Source organism: Lepisma saccharinum, chromosome 29, assembly GCF_977018435.1.
Source record: "Lepisma saccharinum chromosome 29, izLepSacc3.1, whole genome shotgun sequence".
NCBI classification, from domain to species: Eukaryota; Metazoa; Arthropoda; class Insecta; order Zygentoma; family Lepismatidae; genus Lepisma; species Lepisma saccharinum.
In genome coordinates, this window is record NC_139257.1 from 17,270,944 (window position 1) to 17,293,326 (window position 22,383).

Here is a 22,383-nt window from a genome sequence, read left to right on the forward strand (position 1 = left end):
CGTTTGTCGGAATTGTAGAGTGTCGATGAAGCAAGCGAGCAACGGTTTCCGTAATAATTATCAAAAGTGATTTACTTACCAGAGATGTTCAAATGATGTGCACACATTTTTGATACATCTTTATTAACACCTTAATCGAACCATGTTTTGTGTGACATAAACAGAACCACCGGTCTGTGAGACCGGGAGTAGATTTTTAAGGGATTTCTTCCTATTTACTATTAAAAAATGCTGTTTAACAGTTAAATTTGACAAGGTAAGGTTTAATAATACCGAGTTTAAAAGAAACCAACCTGTACACCTGATTAAGTGACATAAAAAATTTTAAAAACTCTTACAAAATGCGTTTATTGATAAAACTATATAAAATGACTTACAAAATAAGTGTTACAGATACTAATGTTTTTCATTTGTTTTGAGTTCACAGTGCATTCAGCACATGTCTCTAGCACAATTAGTGCACACCTTTCGACTGAATTCCAAGCATATTGGAACGTCGCACTGGATGCATCTGTACTGCGTTTTCCTCTCTTTGTGGGGACGGAGATTTAGAGCAAGTTGTTCGCTTTTCCATTTTATCTGATGTACTCCTTCACCAGCTCTTTGAGGTTGGGTTTCGCCAAGGACCCTCTTCATGGCATCTCTTACGTCACGCCGAAGGTTGTGGATATTCAAACGTCTTCTGAGGTGTGGCTCAACTAAGGCTTGTGCTAGTTTCTTTGTGCACTAAAAATGTTGTGATCAGTGCCTTGTCCTTTTCATATCGAGCACATCGACTCCGCATTTTGTTTTGTTATAGAAACAAACTATCTCCAGTGGCGACATCCCCATATTTGGCGACTTTCCCCTACTTGCGACCCCCCCCCCCCACCTAGACAAAAATTCGTGGTTGCACCTCTGATTACTTCCGGCTTGTTTTGCTCTTCATCAATGCGATTGTTATGATGCATTGTTGATAGTAGCACAACAGTTCTGTTTGTTTTTGGAATATACGAAACGAGTGTCGTGGTGCCATTGAATCCAAAACGAGCTGATTTAGTTCGTCGGGTCCGATTGGGAAGAAACTCTGTAGGATTTTCTTTTTTCTTCTTTTTTTACAGTCCCTACGTAAGTAAGACCAACTTTTTCGAGTTCGTCGGTGACCTTCCATCCTAGAAAACCAATTTTCTACAGTAATATTACGATTAGTTCTTCGGATTGGTTCGCATAATCGCAGAACAGACTGTGTTGGTTATCTATTGTTTCGTTCTTTTTGACCCAATAATATCGCTGTCCTTCCCTGTGTATATGTACGTATTGTACAAATATCACGACTTAGTATCAGATTTTTATCCCGTATTTGTGGGTTTTTTTTGGGCATGTACCGGATGGTCAAAATTAAAGTTACCCAACTCAGAGCCCTCTGTAGCCTGTTTGAGGCATCGTAGAACCAGAGCGCGTAGAAGCAATATTATGCGCACTCCCTGAGTTGCCGTGGTCACCGCCTAGATGACAGTGGTGACGTTTGAGACGGCGCGGAAGATGCTCGCGTTGCTTACATAACTATCTACATTGCAACGATCCCGCTAGATCGTTACAAAGTTACACATTTGTTCTTTTTATTGTTGAATAGCATTGTGTAATCTTATCTGTTTGTTATCGCTTCTGCATAGGATGTCACTGCTATGCTTGGTAGAGAACGAAGTTCTACCGTATCTCACTAGGGAGCGTTATTCTTCTAATAGTTCTTTGTTACCCTGTATAGATGGCACTAATGTTAAGCAGCGCTCCCGTAGTTCACGAGTATCCACTAGAGGCGCTGGCGCTGCGCTCAGAATTGTATATAAGCAACGACGCGGCCCCGGCCAGGGACCTCTGTCCGAAGGGACCTGGAGTGGATACCTCACGGTGTACAACGAAGCTCCAGTGTCGACAGAAGAACATCGCGACGAGCAGCAGCCAGCACCGGCGTGATGGAGAAGCCAGCCAATCGCAGCTCTTCCCGCGAATCTCGCGGAGCCAATAGCAGACGATCAACAGAACACTTCGGCGATTCGCTAAACACAACAGCCATTCAGATGCTTCCTCCTTCTGATTGGAGCGAACAAGTTGACCAATCGCTGCAGACTATAAATAGCCAACGCCACAACTCTTCAGACGACTCGTCAGCCACATCAGAACAGTCGACGTCCAGAGAGAGGAAGAAATCTAATTCTGCAGTGCCCATCCGTAGGAATCCATCTTCAAAAGGACGAAAATCAAAACAAAGAAAGATAACACAATCAGATGAAACGAATATTTATTTTCCCCAAGAACAAAAACAATTATTTTTGCGACCTCAAATTCCTATAGTTGACGCGCAAGGATTCCAACAGGTTCCTCCCCGAAAAGCAAGTTTTCCGAAGACAACGGACAATGTTACGCTCCAATCGATAGAAACCTCTAATCTATTTGCAAGTCTGCAGCAAGAAGACAGAAATGAAGAAGAAGACAACAACGAAATGCAAATAGACGGGGCAGTGGGGGGGGGGGGGCAGATATCCCACAAGATTTATCTGGCATAAATCCTTCGAATACTCGTCGCTGTCCATTGATATATGTAAATGAACAGCCTGCCCCACATAATTTTGTCAGTTCGATGACGCAAAAACTGAAAATTAACCCGAAAATCAGGATAACTAAAGACAGCATCAGATTTCACCTAAACTCATCGTCAGAATTTAGTCGTTTTTGTGAATATTTAAAATTTATGAAAGTAAAACATGCCATCGCTCCTGAGAGGACAAACGACAAAGTTAAAGTAGTTTTTCGCCTTCTCCCGATCGACTTGGACACCAAGGACATCTGTTCAGAATTGCACGCCGAAGGATTTGTAGTCCTGACAGTACAGCAAATGACTCAACGAGCCTCTACATCTACTGGATGAAAGAAAATTCCGCTATTTCTAGTGACTCTATACAAATCTCCGGAAGTTTCCAACATTTACCAACTAGAATTCCTCGGCCGTTATAGAGTGCAAGTGGAACCCTATCAGCCATCGCCGATTTTGCAATGTTTCCGCCGCCAGAGACTAGGGCATACCCAGCTACAATGTTTTACAACTCCTCGTTGTGTGAAATGTGGAAAAGATCACCTGGCTAAAAACTGTTCCTTGAAAGATGATCAACCTCCGAAGTGCGTTAACTGTGGGGGTGCTCACCCAGCGAACCACAGAGGATGCAGAACTTCTATAGACAGTCAGAACCGTTCAGCAAATGCCGCAAGAACAAGTCAACTAACCAACAGAACAGCGACCTCGACAGCTCCAAGAACTGCAAGCATCCCTTCATCTTCTGCGGGACCATCAAGAGTATCATCAGATGATCCACCAACAGCAGCAATGAAGACAGCATTTAGACCCACAGAAGCTTCGCAACCACTTACATACGCCCAATATGCGGATCCACAACAAAGGCAAAGAAGAAAATCTTACGTCCCACCTCCTACATCTACAGGCGATGGCATCATAGCACTTCTGGAAATGGCGAAAAACTGGAACATATCGAAAATTTGGCAACACCTTTCAAGAGGGCTCCAGCAAATATCTCAAGCCACAACTGGAATGGCAGTCATCAGCACCATTATTCAAATACTCCTAGAAATGCAATCTGATGGCTGGGCCAATTAAATTTGCTGTTTTAAAATGCCAACGGTATAAAACAGCAGACTCCAGAACTATATCAGCAGTTAACAGAAAAACGGGTGGACATCGCACTCATCAACGAATCTCACTTGAAACCCAATATCAAATGGAATTTGCCGGACTACCGAATAATTAGAGAAGACAGAATAGGTCGTCAAAAGGGAGGCCTTCTCATCTTAGCCCGGAAAGGAATGAATGTAGCCCAAATTGCAATACCTCAGTTGCACTCTATTAAAGCAATAGGAATTCGTCTGCATGCAGCTGATAAAGAACTAATTGTAGTTGCAGCATATAGATCTCCGAGCTCCGCTTTACAGGATCAGGACATTTTCACGTTAAACTCCTTAGGACCACATGTAGTAGTTGCAGGAGATCTTAACGCCAAACACCAACGTGGAATTCAAGGGTCTCAAATACGGCTGGCAATCTTCTTTGTCGATATCCGCACCGAAGGACCCTACCTTCTATCCCACGGGTAGAGGACTCCCGGATGTGTTAGACGTCATCCTATGTAAAGGAGTAGGAACGAGCATAGCTCCATACGTGGAAGACTCATTAACTTCAGACCATCTACCAGTTTTCACAGCCTTGGCCCAAGGGGTGTACTGCTACCGCTTTCAGCTTCCGAACATGTTCTCAACGAATTGGGAACAATTTCAAAGATGAACTCACCAAAAGCTCAATCTACATCAAAGTATGGATACCCCGGGAGATACTGACAACGCTGTTATGCATTTTACATCAGTGGTTGCTAGAGCTTATCGACAAGCTACCACCGTTCAGCAGACCAAGGGCAAGACCATCTCATCTCCAATTCTTACGATTCTTCTTCAACTCACCCTTTGGGCTAGAAGAAGATGGAAAAGAACAAGAGCATTACACCATCGATACGAGTGGAAGTTTATTGCAAACCAATTGCATAAATATTTAGAACGTGATAGAATATCCCAATGGGATGAACGACTTCAAAACCTCACAGAACAAGATCCATCCTTCTGGAAATTGGCTAGAAAACTAAATGCCAGAGATGCACGAGCACTTTCAGAACTTACTGGGGATAACCGAATGGTATTGGCTCCGGAGGAAAAAGCAAAACTTCTTGCTCGACAATTCCATAACAACTTCCAACTGAACGAAGATCTAACGGACTTAGAGACTGAGCAAGCAGCATCTCAAAGTTACATTTATCTGAGGCAGCTTCCGTCCGGATTAGATGCTCCCCATATTTCCCCAAGAGAAATAGGCAGCATTACAAAGACACTAAAATCTACTTCAGCGCCTGGACTGGATGGCATTCCTACCTCAGCTTTGCAAAAAATGACAAGAAAAGGTTTTGTGTTTCTGTCAAAATTGTTCACAGCCATATTGAAAATAAGTTACTTTCCTACAATCTGGAAGATGGCTAAGGTTATTGCAATTCCAAAACCTGGCAAAAACCCAAAAGAGGTTATCAACTATAGACCAATCAGTTTGCTCTCTCACGTTAGTAAACTGCTGGAACGAGTGCTTCGGAATCGTCTGACCAAGATTGTAGATGAAAACCATTTACTCCCTGATCACCAAGTCGGATTTCGTATGGGGCATGGGACAACCGAGCTACTGTTACGGGTCATTGACTATACTGCCTCTCAAATTAACAGGAAACACAGAGCACTAGGACTTTTCATAGATGTCCACAAAGCCTTCGATAGAGTTTGGCATAAAGGGCTACTATACAAATTGGTAAAACTACCAATTCCAGTTTGCTACAAAAAGTTATTTCTTATGTATTTAACAAACAGACAATTCCAGGTGGCAGTCCAAGGATCAAAGTCATGTGCATATGCCATAGCAGCAGGTGTTCCTCAAGGTTCAGCACTATCTCCAATGCTCTATGCCCTCTACACAGCCGATATTCCGGACATACCGGATGGACTTATAGCCATGTATGCAGACGACACTGCCTTCTTCGTTCATGGGAGGAAGTTATCCACCTGCGAAAATCGCATGAAAAAGTATCTGCCATTATTAGAGCGTTGGGCAAGTAAGTGGAAAATTAAACTAAATCCAGAAAAGTGTAATACCATGGTACTTGGATATGAAGGATCTAAAAAACCAAAACCAAGCACGCTTAAAGCTATTCGGAACCGACGTACCGGCTGCAAAAAATTTAAGATACCTGGGGGTCAAAATTGACTCCCTTCTCACTTTTGGCCCCCACATAGATATAGTGTGTACACGAGCAAGGAAAAGAATTGGATATTTAACTCCAATGCTTCGATCTCCGGTTTTGGCCATGAATTCAAAATTACATCTTTACATAATGATGGTCCGTCCCATTCTTACCTTACATATACCTATGGATGCAGGCAGCAAACACTCACCTGGCCAAAATTCAAAGACTTCAAAACCGAGTGCTTCGTGCAATAGGTAGTTACCCGCGATTAACAACAATAGTGTAATTACACGAAGATTTGGAAATGCCATATATTATTGAGGTACTTAGACACAATAGGAACAAATTATGGGACAAGCTGGTCACTCATCCAAATCCTCTCATTCAACAAATTGGGACCATCAAAAACAAATATGACAGAATAGCACTTCCCCGTCCACAATAGCAAATCTGTAGCTGGCTTCTCAGAACCATGTGGTATATGTTACCACCTTTGTATGTTAGTATTGTACCTTTTTGTATTGTCTTTCATTATGTTTGTATTGTATTGGGAAATTTAGGGAACAATAGAAAATGTCCCCTCTTGCGACAGTCGCAGAGGGCTTGTATTTGAAGATTGTAAACCCTTGATTATTGTAAATTTATAAATGTACGATACCTGTTAATGAATAAATTGTAAACAAGATGCAGGTCCCCTCAACTGCGGATGTCCTGACCTACACAGGTAAAAAAAAAAAAACGGCCAGGGAGTTCTGTGTTGACTCTTCGGCGACTCATGGTCGAGCTCTGCTCCCGCAAATAGCCCAGCATTGTAAGCACACGGGTGCTTAGGGGTAAAGAGAGCTTTTTACAGTGTGGCCTACTCTGGTAGATTATACGAGTGGTAGGAATATACGCATTGTTTTAAGCTCAACCTCCTACAGTGTGGCCTGCCTGTAGAACGGAAACGTACTCCTTGCACGGCCTACGGGTAGATTATACGCATTGTATTGAGTTACGGTTTAGCTCGAGGATATACTTACAGTTGGGAGACGGCCTACTAGTAGATTATACGAATGGTATCCGTATTCTTTGGCCTACTAGTAGATTATACATTTCACAACAGTAGATGCAGAAATGTCGTCATCTTTTGGCCTACTCTGGTAGATTATTCGAAAGGTGATGTTCATCGATAGTTAATTTTTCATTAAGGAAAAAAATAAGAAGTGTTTAATTACTGTCTTTAGCTTAGCTTTATTAAAGTAATTAATTAAAGTAAATAAAGTTAACTAAGCCTTATCTATTATAAGCTTGCAAATACATTTCTTTTGCTTGTCGATATTACTCTTTGGTTACTAGGAAAGAAAATTTAAATGTTCCTTGAGTCGCTAAATTAATGCCCCATTGTCCCCATGTCAGCACAGAGGCGACCCAATGCCCTAAAAGGAAAATAAGGTCCCTTATTCCCCACAAGAGGAAAAATTGAATGGTCACTGTCCTCCCTCTCCAAGATTTCTGCAGAGGAGATTCGAACCTGGAACGTCAGGAACGACAAAGTGCAGTGAAATCGTATCAGGAGATATTGTGACTTTGTTTTGTGCGGATATCTAATTTCACCCCAGTGTAATAAACTGGTGAAGTCGACGCTAACATTCATTATATATATATATATATATATATATATATATATATATATATATATATATATATATATATATATATATATATATATATATACACACCCGAACCCTGAGTGTTTAAGTACATCATATCTCCGGCTAGAGAGGAGCTAACATCATGGGTAAAACTGAAAAATGTTCCCCGTCACAACGTCGAACCCGGTACGTTGCAGTCAAGTACGATTCTGAGTTTACCGCAACTGCAACGTTGTACCGAGGGTGTGTGTTGTGTGCAGGCGAGGTGCGTTTCAGTTATTTGGCGCCCAACGTGGGGCCCGATTAGTTATTGGTGAAACGTAGTGTCATTGCCCGACGATTGTTGGCCCGAACAGTGTGTCTGAGCCCGATGTACACAGAAAGTTGAAACTTAGTGTCATTGCTCGATAATCTTGTTGGAACAGAGTGTGACTGGTCCCGAAAGACTTAGAACTGTGAAACTTGGTGTGCGTACCTGAAGTATTCACGCGGGTGTAATGAACAGTGAGTTTAGTGGCAGATTTCTGAGGAGTAAATCAAAGAAAATCATGTACTCGCGAAAGAAGTACAGTTGGTGTGACGAAAGGTGTGACGAAACAGATCACTTCCAGTGTTGTCGATGTTCGTTACACTAGCACTTTAGTTGTGATGGACAAGATATAGCCACGGTGCAAGGGGATGTCGTATTCAAGGCGTGCAGGTCCCCATCCAACCCTGAAGCAGAACCTGTTGCTACCAGCACAGCCGCTATAGGTGATCTGATACTATTGTTTCAGTCACTAGAGAAGAGACTCGATAAACAGAAGCAAGAAGAAGAAGATAGAGAAGCAAGGTGATGAAGATAAACGAAAGAAACAAGATGGTGAAGATAGACGAGAAAAGGAGAAACAATCTCTGCCTCAGTATCTAGTCGATGAGCGGAAGAAAGAAAAGGACGAGGAAATAAAACAGAAGGCAGAAGAAGAGGTAGACGAAAGAAAGAGAAAGAAGAAGAAGATACCCTGCTTCACCTTCTAGCAGATGAACGAAAGAAAGAGAGAAGATGATGAAGATAGACTCAAGAAAAAAAAGAAGATGAATAGAAAGCGGAAGAAGAAAGACAAAAGAAAATAATATTTGAAGGATGAAATATTCTGGCAGAAAATAAGAATTCGCTTCAGAGAAGACCATCGTGAGTATATGTTAGAATCTGCTGAAAGACGAATAAAGAGTAGAGAAGATATAATAAAAATTAAACAAGAAGCCGTCCTCCGTGCCGAAACAGATATTAGAGAAGCAATAGGAAAAGCGTACAGCGATAAAGTAATCCTTCGGAGAAGAAAGTATGTAGAAAGAGCAATAAGGGAATATGAAGAAAGCTTACAGGAACTGGAAAGTTTCTATAAGTAAAACAATGATCGATTGCTGCAATATGAAGAAGAGAGAAAACAGGAGAAGGAAGAATTGGCAAAGTTGACTAATGCTTTAATGGGGGAATCCAGAGTTAAGTAGAAGAGTTAAATGATAAGGAATGTTCTCTTCAGTCTCCTCCAGAACAGGAAACGTTAATTTCCAGCATAGTTGTTGCTTAAGGGTCACTCCATGATACTCTCGAGCCGTTGCCTCTCGATGAAGAGACGAAGATGCAACCAGAAAAGCAGCCTGTAACAGAGATGCAGCCAGAAATGCAACCTTTAATAGAAATGCAGCCTGTAATGCCCTTACAACCAAGTGTTACTTCCCGCCTACCCGAGATGTTTCCTTCTTGTAAAGAAGAATATTGGAAACGAAAGAAGAAAACGAGGATAAAGAGACTCTTCTACTTTAGCCATCTCTTGCAGAAGAAGAAGATGAAGAAAAAGAAGAAGGGTTTACAGAGGAAAAGGCGAAGCATCTATACCACCGAAGCAGATGGAAGAGACATGACTGGCATTCTTCGGTTATTAGGATATGTAGAGATGCTATGCTTTCTTGTGAAGTCTACAAGGGCCGGAAAAAAGAGAAGTAATTAAAAGATAAACAAAGTAAAATTTCTCATTCTAGCCTAGTGGTGGTACTCCTGATTGTGTCTGGAGGACTGATACAATTGTGGAACTAAATAAATTAATAAATAAAGCACTTCATAGATATCAAAAAGTTGGAAGAAAACCAGCTGTTCAGCATAATGAGAGGAGGCATGACTCCAGTAAAATTAAGAAATGTAGAAATATACAGTTGAAGAAGAAGAAGAAGAAGAATGATAAATTAATGGTTGAATGGAAGCATGTGTTAAGGGTGCCTACTTGAAGTTATTAATTAATGGAAGGAATGGAGCTAGAAACAGGCCCAGATTAAAGGTAGTTTCCAGAGTCATAGCTAAATAGTGGTCGAGAGAAAAGACTCCCACGGAAGAGAGAAGACTCGCAGGGAATTTTATAGTGCTTATTTTTAGTTATTGCGCCCATGCCCTCAACCCAAGTCCAACTGTAATAAGAAACATGTCTCAAGAGCTGGAATAATATTGTCTTAACGATAGCTGAACGCACTTATAGGAGTGCCTATTTTAACTAAGCTGTTCATATATAATAGCCAATTTTACTGCTTCTTGAAAAGGCTTAGAATTTTTCAGAAATAAGAATGGAAACTAAAGCTACACTGGGATTCTCGGATGTTTGTTTAAAAGAAAGAAAGAATGAAACTAGAATAGACGAGAACTTTCGAAATGGTAATTCTAACAATGGGAGAAAAGATAAGTTCCACTGGATGGAAATTATCAGGGTTCTGCTGATAAAAAAGTTACACTTATTTTTGCGTTCTTGCAAGTTTAAGACATTGCTACCATTCTGCAGCATGACAGCACAGCACGCTGACGTTGAAATGCTACGTCGCCAGTTAGCAAGAAAGAAGATGCAAGCAAGGGCTTATCCTGTGCCTTTGGGACCGGCCCCTCCGAGGAGGAGACTACAGCTGATTCCCCCTCCTAACCACAACCCAGAGTTGAAGAACTCCTTTCAGAAGACCGAAATGAAAACTTCTACAGTAATATTTACTCAGAAACGGCGTGTGCGCTCTTGATGATCCAGTTTTGACTCTCCAGCCATGAAGGACAGCAGTGTCAGCCTTCAAGGGACCTCCTTCGAGTCCGAAGAGGTCGAATTCTGGCGAGAGAAGGTGCGCCTTTTGGATAAAGAGAAGAGACACCTGATTGCGGAGGTTAAGGCCCTGGACGACTCACTAATGGCCTGGAGTCCAATAGCCGAGACCAATCAACTGTCCGCGTCCTCTACCCCCAACGTAAACGTTGCAGCTCAGCGCAGTTTCCTTCCTGTTTCAGTGGAATCGGCGTCCAGCTCCCCCTCCGAGACCAGACAAGAATCTTTTGAGAAGTCTGTCCTGAACCTGGTTGGCATGAAGCAAGTGACTCTCCTCGAACTTAGGGAACTTCTGAAGAAGGAAGGAGTGCGGATTCCCTCGAAGTTTCCCTTGATATCCAGGATGAGGGAACTAGGAGTGCTGAAGAGGAAGTGAAGAAGGAAGAGTGAGTGTTTGAAAGGACTGACAGGAAGTATATGAGGACTAGTGCACTCTTATCAATTAGTGGATTTGTAATATTTAGTGGACTGTCAACTCGTATAAGATGTAATATTTAGTGGACTTTCAACTCGTATAAGATGTAATATTTAGTGGACTTTTAGTATTTAAATGACTCTTAAGTGTGTTGACGAACATATAAAAGTCAAGCGAGTGTAATACTTAGTGGACTTCTAATAACACAGTGCAACAAATTTGAACTTTGAGTCTTGCCGCGAGATGGAAGAAGGTGTTCTGTACTAAATCAAATACGCTGATTACGAAAATGAAATCAGAAATGTTCCATCACGTACCAATTTTCCTGTAAAATATATGCCACATGTACCACTTAGCCTATATTTGATGTAGTTAGCAATATATTGTAATTCATGAAAAACAAAGTAGCAACTTTCGCGACACTTGGAAACTACTCCATTACAGTACAGGAGAATCCTGTAGCTGGATTAAATACAGATCATGGAACAACATTAATTGTTTGCATTACAAAACATGAAATAAAGTACGAGAAAGATCTAAAAAGCTTGAAATGTACCTACAAGTTAGAAACGTGTCCTGGAAACTTTCCGTTTGTGGGTGGATGGTGAAACCTCTTGTAGGAGTGTCCAGCAGTTATCTGCCAAAAGGTTTGGTGACCATCTTCCCTTATATCGTCTTTCCATGTCAACGATATCTTTGTGAAATTGCTCACCATGTTGGTCGCTCACATCTCCGAGATTATGCGGGGGAAAATCCATATGAGAACGCAGGAAATGTATTTTCAAAGACATGTTGCACCCCATAGACTTGTAACAGTCCAGCATGTGTTCCGTCAGTTCCCTGTAATTGTCTGACCTGACGTTACCCAAGAAATTGTTGCATACATCTTTGAAGACAAGACAAGCTGCCTTCTCAGTATCTGTCAGCAACTCTTCAAAGGTTATGTCTTTCATCAAGTCAGGAATCTGAGGCCCATTGAAAATACCTTTAATTTTTGCAGTACAGGTCGCAGGAAATTTGGACAGTAAAAATTCAAAACCCCTGCCAACTTCGTTCATTGCTTTCACAAAATTCTTTGTAAAGCCCAATTTCAAATGGAGCTGTGGTAACAGCACACTGTCTTTGTCAACAAGGGGTTCATGCGACACATTTTTCGCACCCGGATTGAAGCTTTCAATGGCCCTGTTTCACTACATAATGCTCTTTCCTTGCCCTACTGTCCCAGTGACTCAAGAAACAGCAATATTTTGTGTAACCAGTCTGCATTCCCAGCATTTTCCATTTGTGGTTCGAATAGCCAATATACTTCAGAAGTAGTCTCATGTTCTCGTAGGTTTCTTTAACTGAACGGAATGGGCCACTGGTATCGAATGTTTCTCGTTCCCGTTATGCAAGAGAACAGCTTTGAGACTAGTTTTTGAGGAATCTATGAATAGGCGCCATTTTTCCGGATTGTGAATCATTCCAAATTCTATAAACAGTCATTACAATTATGTCATTACCATATACCAGACACTCTGTCATTGAGCAAAAGGTGGAAAGACCAAGATGTTGTGTACGGAATGATATACTAGTGTTTGGCTGTAGCAGGTTCTCTCCTTGAAGACGAGACCCAAGTAATTCTGCTCGCCTTTTTGAAAGATTTAGAACTCTTACAAGATCGTTCAATTCTACCTGTGACAATGGCTGTGGTTGGGGCTGTGATGTAGATGGCGTGTAATCAAGATCTTCGTGATCACTACCGTCGTCTGTTTCATCTTCCAGTGTCCGTTCCACTGGTGGTTTTGGAACTGGGAGAGAATCAGAATGCAAAACTGGGCGCATTGCAGATTCCAAATAGAGATATGAAACTGTGTGTTTCGATTTACTTGAGATTCCTGTTACTTTCGTTAAACAAAAGCAGCAATCTGTTATGTGGTCTCTAGGTTTCTTTTACAACTGTGTTACGGCAAATGGCATAGGTGGGTGGGTTCCATGCAACCAGCCTCTTAAATAGCGGGAGCAACGTGGGCAACAGTTCTGTGGTGTCCAACACTTACCCTCATCTACCTTTAATTCAAAATACAACTCGTACGCCTTTTTGACGAGCGAGAAAATGGGATGTCTTTGGGACTTCGTCGTAAACTCACCACACACAGGTATGGTGAATTATAACACATCCTAGACATCGCTGAACACAAGAAACACGCCAGCAATAGACACTGCTTGATCTCACTAGCAACTGACTGATGCAAATAACTGCAACTCCATTATACCTTACTATACCTCAACCAAGTGGCTATCTATCCCTTTCCTCTCCACCCCTTCTCCTATGCAATGTTGAGCCATAGTAACAGGCTGGGCTGATAAGCGCCGCGACAACAATAACATGAAGTCGTGCGCTGATAAAATTGTTTTTCCAGAGAGAAGTTTAGGTGATAGTGAAAAACGGTTTTCAACTATCATCATCAGGGCACTAAACTCCATAGGAATCACATGCTTTTCTTCTACGACAATTTTCATTATCGCACAGTGTAATTAAAGGACTGTGACTAACATATTATATTACCTACATAAAGGACTCTTAAGTGTAGTGGTGAATATATAAAAGTAAAGTGTAATATTTAGTGGACTATAATGGAACATTGTTTTGAATTTTTTTCAAGATTCTCATGTAAATTAAAATTTAGTTGAACTTTCAAAATCTTTCCCCAGGAGAGGGACAATTGCAACGATCCCGCTAGATCGTTACAAAGTTACGCATTTGTTGTTTTTATTGTTGAATAGCATTGTGTAATCTTATCTGTTTGTTATCGCTTCTGCATAGGATGTCACTGCTATGCTAGGTAGAGAACGAAGTTCTACCGCATCTCACTAGGGAGCGTTATTCTTCTAATAGTTATAACACCATTAAGCCTTGTTTACTTGATATGAAAAACTAAATATGCTGACCAAGACAGTAATTTATTTTATTAAAAAGATAAACTTCTAGCAAGGTCTTCTTCAGACTCTGTATCAAGTACAAATGTAACAAGATACACAAAAAGGGCATTATATATACACAAACATTACTCCCTCCAGACTATTTAAAGTTGTTAGGAACTTTCTAGCAGGTGGTTTTCACTTGCCAACTGTACTTTCACCTAAAAGGCTAAACATAATAACTTTCATATAGAATGTGGTTGGACTTTTTATCTCACGTCTTTTTCCTTCATTTTTCTTCCTTCTCCTCTCCTCTTTCTCTCTTGTCCTTTCCACTCTTTCTAACACCTTCTTCCATTCTTTGTTTAACTTCAGTCCCCCATTCCAGTTCATTGTGTCTTCTTCACCTTTCTTCTCTATTTCCTTGGCCTCCTTCCATTTTCTCACTAGTATTCTCTTCTCCCTTCCTATCTGCTTAGCCTCATCCCACTCTATGTCATGTCCTGTTTCTCTCGTGTTTAAATATTGCATTTCTCTCTCTCTTAAGTCGTACATCATCCCTATGTTGTTTCAACCTGTCTTTCAGCCTCTTTTTCGTTTCTCCTATGCACACACTCTGACATTCTTTACATTTCACTTCGTAGATAATCTACCTACCAGGTAGAATATACGCACTGTTTTAAGCTCAACCTCCTACAGTGTGCCCTGCTTGTAGAACAGAAACGTATTCCTTGTACGGCCTACAGGTAGGTTATACGCATTGTATTGGGTTACGGTTTAGCTCGTGGACATAATTACTGTTGGGAGATGGCCTACTAGTAGATTATACGAAGGGTATCCGTATTCTTTGGCCTACTAGTAGATTATACATCTCGCAACAGTCGAAGTAGAAATGACGTCATCTTTTGGCCTACTCTGGTAGATTATACGAAGGGCGATGTTCATCGATAGTTAATTTTTCATTTAAGAAAAAAAATAAGCAGTGTTCAATTACTGTCTTTAGCTTAGCTTTATTAAAGTAATTAATTAAAGTAAATAACGTTAACTAAGCCTTATCTATTATAAGCTTACAATAATTTTCTTTTGCTTGTCGATATTACTCTTTGGTTACTAGGAAAGCAGATTTAAATGTTCCTTGAGTCGCTAAATGAATGCCCCATTGTCCCCATGTCAGCACAGAGGCGACCCAATGCCCTAAAAGGAAAATAAGGTCCCTTATTCCCCACAAGAGGAAAAATTGAATGGTCACTGTCCTCCCTCTCCAAGATTTCTGCAGAGGAGATTCGAACCTGGAACTTCAGGAACGACAAAGTGCAGTGAAATTGTATCAGGAGATATTGTGACTTTGTTTTGTGCGGATATCTAATTTCACCCCAGTGTAATAAACTGTTTAAGCCGACACTAACTTTCATTATTTATATATATAAACACTTTTCGATGCATAGGTAAGGTATTTACAGCCGTCGCCCGAACCATAGTCTTGGATTAACGTAAGTGAGGCAAATACATTAGTTGGTTCCCCGTGCAGAAAAGTTGTACACAGTTTACAATCCGTCACTTTTGAAATATACCTCACTACGTATCCTGTCAAATGATACGCCAAGTATTCTTTACCAACACTTTGTTCATTTAAGTCCGGTATGTTGCTTTCCCATTCCGGTATTTGAATTTCATCTTCAACAATGGAAATGTTTTCCCTTATTTTATTTTCAGCTTGCTTCTTCACCGAAAGATTTTTATTTTCGGTTGATCTTGCCAGAGTTCACATTTGATTAACAAAAGACGTCAGAGGAGATTCAGTCCTGTATTCACAGTTTCCGCCCGAAAAGAAAGCAAGTTTTGCTAGTACGTAAATTGATTGCACATATGTAAGTGCAGAAAATCCACAGTGGAGGGATGATCATCACGAGTGAACGACCGCAATGTACCAAAATGGCGTTCTAGGGGATCTTGATTAAATTTTCCTGTCAAAACGTGCTTGTAATTGTTCTTCCACAAATATTCGGACACTTCTAAAGTACTTTCTAAAGTCACTCTTAAGGACTCTTAGAGTTTTTTTCTGAAGCGAAGGAATTTCGATTATCTCTAAGGACAGCATTCCATTTTATTAAAGTTGTATGTGCTTCTGATCCTTTATATAGTGCCTGTGCAGGAGTGAATGAATTTAATGCGTCAACCAGGCAGTTTAGGTCCCTTGTGAAATTTTCCGTTGTTTCACTACCTTCTAACCCCTCTGCATTAATACTCTGATAAAATTTTATTCCATTAGCCACAGATCTGCTGAACAGCTGCATGCGTGTCTTACATTCATTCGTTGGAATGAATTAGGATCCAAATGAGCAGAGGTCACTTTGTAGTAAGCTTTCATACCGGAAAATTCAGTAGATGAATCATGTTCATACACTTTTCTGTAAACTGAATAATCAACAGTATCACCATTATACAGTAGTACACCTGCACTTTATCATGGAAGTTATTCCTTATGCATTTAAATATATGTGGTGTGTCTGAAAATGCCCAAAGATTTCTACTAGAGTCAGCTGGATTGGGTATAGAGCACTTAACATTGTTTCTGTTTCCGGAAATTCCTAAGCGTTTCCATAACTTTTTGTTAGATTGGCTACCGTCAGATGTAAAACCAATAATTCTGACCCCTGCTTTTTCCAAATGTATGATTACCTGGATAAGTATTTTTGTGAGAATGTCACCAGGGGTGGCATTCCTGCTAGCATATACTGCTATGGGTTGAATCCAATTATACAGAAAAGGAACAAACATAAAAACTAGAGCATGATTTGCTAATTGATTCTTGCTTTCGTCTGGAGTAAGATTTCCCAAATCAACAAAGCCGTCTATTTTTAAGGAATTCGAGTTAAACTGAATTGCTTCCCTAATTATAACTCCATTAAGCCTTGTTTCCATGATTATGAAAAACTAAATATGCTGACCAAGGCAGTAATTTATTTTATTAAAAACATAAACTAACGTAACGTTTCAACCTTCTAGCAAGGTCTTCTTCAGACTCTGTATCAAGTACAAAAGTAACCAGATACAACAAGAAGGGTAATATATATACACAAACATTACTCCCTCCAGACTATTTAGAAAGTTGTTTGGAACTTTCTAGCAGATGACTTTCACTTTCCAACTTTACTTTCACCTAAAAGGCTAAACATAATTACTTCCATATAGAATGTGGTTGGACTTTTTAATCTCACGCTCTTTTCCCTTCATTTTTCTTCCTTCTGCTCTCCTCTTTTTCTCTTGTCCTTTCCACTCTTTCCAACATCTTCTTCCATTCTTTGTTTAACTTCAGTCCCCCATTCCAGTTCATTGTGTCTTCTTCGCCTTTCTTCTCTATTTCCTTGGCTTCCTTCCATTTTCTCACTAGCATTCTCTTCTCCCTTCCTATTTGCTTAGCCTCATCCCACTCTATGTCATGTCCTGTTTCTCTCGTGTGTTTAAATATTGCATTTCTCTCTCTCTTAAGTCGTACATCATCCCTATGTTGTTTCAACCTGTCTTTCAGCCTTTTTTCGTTTCTCCTATGTACACACTCTGACATTCTTTACATTTTACTTCGTAGATAATCCCTTCTTCTTCCTCTTCTCTGTTTTCCTTTTTCTTGTTAGCATTCCTCGCTATTCCTAAGATGCTTCTCCCTCCCTTCCTGTAAGTTTTAATTCCTACTTTCCTAAGCACTTTGCATATCTTTTCTGTGGTCTTTCCCATACTCCTTATTCCAAACCTTCTCTCCTCTTTTTCTTTCTCTTCCAATTCTCCCCTGCCCGTTTTCTTATTTCTTCTGTTTATGTCCAGTCTATCCTGCTTCTCATAGCCATTCTTTTCCAGCTGTTTCCATAGGCTATTTATTTTGCCTTCTTTTTCACATTCTTTCATGCATATTTTCTTGATTCTGTCCTCCATATTCTTTATAAAATTTATTTTTGTCACCTCACTTACATCACTTCTTTTGTGGCAGAATACCCCTGCTGCACACTTCTTCTGATGCCAAGCGGTTTCAATTTCTTGTCCTCTTTTCCTTTTCATCAATATATCTAGATAGCTTAACTTGTCTTCTTCTTCTATTTCAAGTTCCAATAATATCCCTCTTTCTTCATCTTGAATTTCTTTGGCAAAAATGTCAAGCTGCCTCTTCGTTCCCTTCCATATGCCAAAACAGTCGTCCACATATCTGCAAAACAGAATCATTTTGTCACCTCCCTTGAAATAGAAGAAGAAGACAAGTTAAGCTATCTAGATATATTGATGAAAAGGAAAAGAGGACAAGAAATTGAAACCGCTTGGCATCAGAAGAAGTGTGCAGCAGGGGTATTCTGCCACAAAAGAAGTGATGTAAGTGAGGTGACAAAAATAAATTTTATAAAGAATATGGAGGACAGAATCAAGAAAATATGCATGAAAGAATGTGAAAAAGAAGGCAAAATAAATAGCCTATGGAAACAGCTGGAAAAGAATGGCTATGAGAAGCAGGATAGACTGGACATAAACAGAAGAAATAAGAAAACGGGCAGGGGAGAATTGGAAGAGAAAGAAAAAGAGGAGAGAAGGTTTGGAATAAGGAGTATGGGAAAGACCACAGAAAAGATATGCAAAGTGCTTAGGAAAGTAGGAATTAAAACTTACAGGAAGGGAGGGAGAAGCATCTTAGGAATAGCGAGGAATGCTAACAAGAAAAAGGAAAACAGAGAAGAGGAAGAAGAAGGGATTATCTACGAAGTGAAATGTAAAGAATGTCAGAGTGTGTACATAGGAGAAACGAAAAAAAGGCTGAAAGACAGGTTGAAACAACATAGGGATGATGTACGACTTAAGAGAGAGAGAAATGCAATATTTAAACACACGAGAGAAACAGGACATGACATAGAGTGGGATGAGGCTAAGCAAATAGGAAGGGAGAAGAGAATGCTAGTGAGAAAATGGAAGGAAGCCAAGGAAATAGAGAAGAAAGGCGAAGAAGACACAATGAACTGGAATGGGGGACTGAAGTTAAACAAAGAATGGAAGAAGATGTTGGAAAGAGTGGAAAGGACAAGAGAAAAAGAGGAGAGCAGAAGGAAGAAAAATGAAGGGAAAAGAGCGTGAGATTAAAAAGTCCAACCACATTCTATATGGAAGTAATTGTGTTTAGCCTTTTAGGTGAAAGTAAAGTTGGAAAGTGAAAGTCATCTGCTAGAAAGTTCCAAACAACTTTCTAAATAGTCTGGAGGGGAGTAATGTTTGTGGATATATATTACCCTTCTTGTTGTATCTGGTTACTTTTGTACTTGATACAGAGTCTGAAGAAGACCTTGCTAGAAGGTTGAAACGTTACGTTAGTTTATGTTTTTAATAAAATAAATTACTGCCTTGGTCAGCATATTTAGTTTTTCATGCTTCCCTAAGTTTAACTTCATCACAAATCAGCATTCCGCTACCCTCATTCTCATCCTTTTCACTAAAAAAATGTGTTATAGCGTCGATGGCATGGGAATTGACGCCATAACGACATTTAAGACCCTTCACCAATTTTCTCAAGTGTGCTTCAGAAGACAAAGGTAGCAAATCGTGATGCAAACAGTGTCTATACCCCTTGGGGGACTTAATTTTTAATAGAAGAGAATCCAGTATAAACTCAGAACTGTATCTCATTCCTGTCTTACTTTTCAGTTGGCATTTCTTTAAGATTTCATCAATTACATTTTCTTTATTTTTGCTAAGAGACGCGAACTGTTTTGACTGTGTGACCGTTGTCTTTAATTTAGCATCTTTATCGCCTTTTTCAAGCAAATTTAGTTTAGCCTTTGCGACCTTTAGTTTATTCTGCGTTCTAATTAAATTGCGTTTCTGATGCTTTAGCAATGCTATTGTATTGCTAGCATCCGCAGTGTGAAGCAAATCATCCTCTACTGATAAGCTTAATGATACATTGCGACGAGTACTTACTTCGTATCATCTGTCCGCAAGGATTGCCTTTTCATGGGAGATTTTCGCTTTTTAACTGTCTTAGAGAGGTATTTGAGCAGATTAGGAAATATATGAGGAACTGCTTCTGGTTTTAATTTCCACCTTTGTCGTGGAATTTCTACTGTTTCGCCATCCACTATGAACGAATCCACTTTCACTAAATGGTCGGTGGAAAAATGAATATCACACACATAGCAATTATGACTTAGTTTTTTATCTTTTCTAGTGATGGCACTCTCCCATTTTGAGAAACCATTACTGTCTTTAGGTGGCCTGAAATAATGTCTACTACCTGAAGAATAGCGGCCGGGTACGAAACACGTATAGGCATCTTGTAGTTTTCGGTCGCTGCTGTCTCAAGCACAATAATAATGCGTTGAACACAACACAAACTAGTCACAAAGGATCAATCACAAATCTAACGACACTAAACTGAATAATGTAACAACGTTGCCATTAATAAAAGTACACAATGTTATTCTAGCACAACAAAATACAACGCTCTACGTAAAGCGCGGCCGCACTGCAAGCAGAAGACGCTCGTCGCAAGCGAAGGTGCTGCCAGTGTTTCGGTGGGGCACCGCTCTATTCACTTGGCTTACGGGAAGAAACCGAAGTGCGCACACTTTCTCTTCTATACGCTCTGGTAGAACTCTGAAATTTGGTTAATCCACTTTTTATCGCCATCCTCTTGACCATGGTCTGCATAGTGGATTCACCAAATTTCAGAGTTCTACGATGCCTCAAACAGGCTACAGAGGGCTCTGAGTTGGGTAACTTTATTTCTGGCCACCCGGTACATTCGAAACGACCATCGCCCTCTGAATGGCACGAGCATTTCATCAACTGTTACGTGCTCAGACAGAGAATAGTACTTTTGTGAATTGTCAGTAACCATTTGGAATATTTCAGATATAGTCGCTGCTTGTCAGTGGCTTTTCTCCTCCAGACTTCTAGCATCATCAAACCGCAAAGCAGATAACAGAATCTAAAAGCGCTTTAGCGACATTATAGGCGTTGACATACGGCCGATTAGAGTGCGCGTCAAATCTCCTGCATATGGCGATAGCCAATAGCAGCGCACTGCAGCGGTGCAATGTCGAAATCTCGCACGGAAAAGAGACAGCGTGGTTGAGCGAAATGCCTTGTAAAGGAGAGCACGGCAACGCCGCACGTCTGTGATTCGCTGGTGCTGTTCAGCCGTCCAAGGCCATATGCAGGAGACTTGACACGCACTAGTTGCGTCCTTTGAAAACATGGTTTCGTGGCTAGAGTTCAACACTGAAGTCCAATAAGGGCATTTACTTCCATTGTGTCTGTATCTATCTAATTTTGTTTATATGTTGTTGCACATAAACAGTTCCTTACATTTGCCAATTTGTTATTAGTATTAGTAACTATTGCATCAATTATCTTTTTGGTCAAATAATAAGTTCGAAACCTCTAATTTATCAGGTTTGTGTCCATGGGCGTCCGGAAGGGGGGGGGGGCAAGAGGGGGCCGTGGTCCCCCCTGGAAAATGAAAGTCAACCAAAAATTATGTATTTCACTTATATAATTTCATTTTAGCCACAATAATATGTGCTAAATATTGCATGAACACTATAAATTCAAATTTAAGCAATGTCTTTTTAGGGAACAACACTATTTTTTGTAGAAAATGTGCCTTGTTTGCCCCCCCTGGAAAAAAGTACCTTCCTTGCCCCTCCCTGGAAAAAATCCTGCGGACGTTCATGTTTGTGTCCTAATCTCCTTGCTGGTGTAGTCAAACCTGGCAGAGCACCCCTAATGATATTGCAGGCTCGTGGTCTTACTCTCACCTTTCTCTGTGGCTGTATGGTGCTCACAGGATAGCCAGGGCCAAATTTCTTTTCCCTGAGGTGACCACGAACCTATTCGGGCAGAGCTCTGTCAACAAGTAGGTCATTATCATCAAACTCGCCTTTCAAAAGCTGGCCATCACCTTCATCTGTACAGCCACTATCACTTCTGTCTTGTAGGGTTGCCACCCTCATGAAATAAAATTTACCTCCGGTCTCACAGACCCGTAGTTCGGTAAAGGTGTTAAGACATCCACTAACGTTAGCTGGCGAGGGGGTATAAACAGTTTTTTACGGAGGTCCAGAAAAGTGGACAGGAAACTGTAAAGTGATAATGGTCCTTGTTTTGTTTTGTGCAGCCTGTTTGTTAGTCTGGCAGCTGGGAAGTGATAGGTTGGTTATTACGTATTGTGTTCTTGTCTAGTGTACTCAACCGGAAAGTGTGTTACGGCTCAGCAAATGTTTACTACCGTGTTTATTTCTGATTCATGTGTGTTAACTCAATCGGCACGTGAAGATCAAAGGCGGTTTGAAACAAGATTCTCTGGTGTAAAAGTTCCATACGATTTTTATCACTGGGGTAAACGAGAAACGGGTGGGAAGATAACGGTAGAAAGAAAGCAGATACGATTTTCTGAAAGATGACAGTGCACGAAATAGCATGTCAAACGGAAGAAGACAAAAGGGGAACATGGAGTGAATGCGCGCTGAACATACAAA

General features: G+C 40.5%; 1 protein-coding gene across 2 annotated transcripts in view; it reads right to left on the reverse strand.

Annotated features, from left to right (window-relative positions):
- Window positions 1-22,383, reverse strand: part of LOC145981230 (sodium-coupled monocarboxylate transporter 1-like) — a 99,248-nt gene that overhangs the window by 74,394 nt on the left and 2,471 nt on the right. The gene's annotated exons all lie outside the window — the stretch shown is intronic.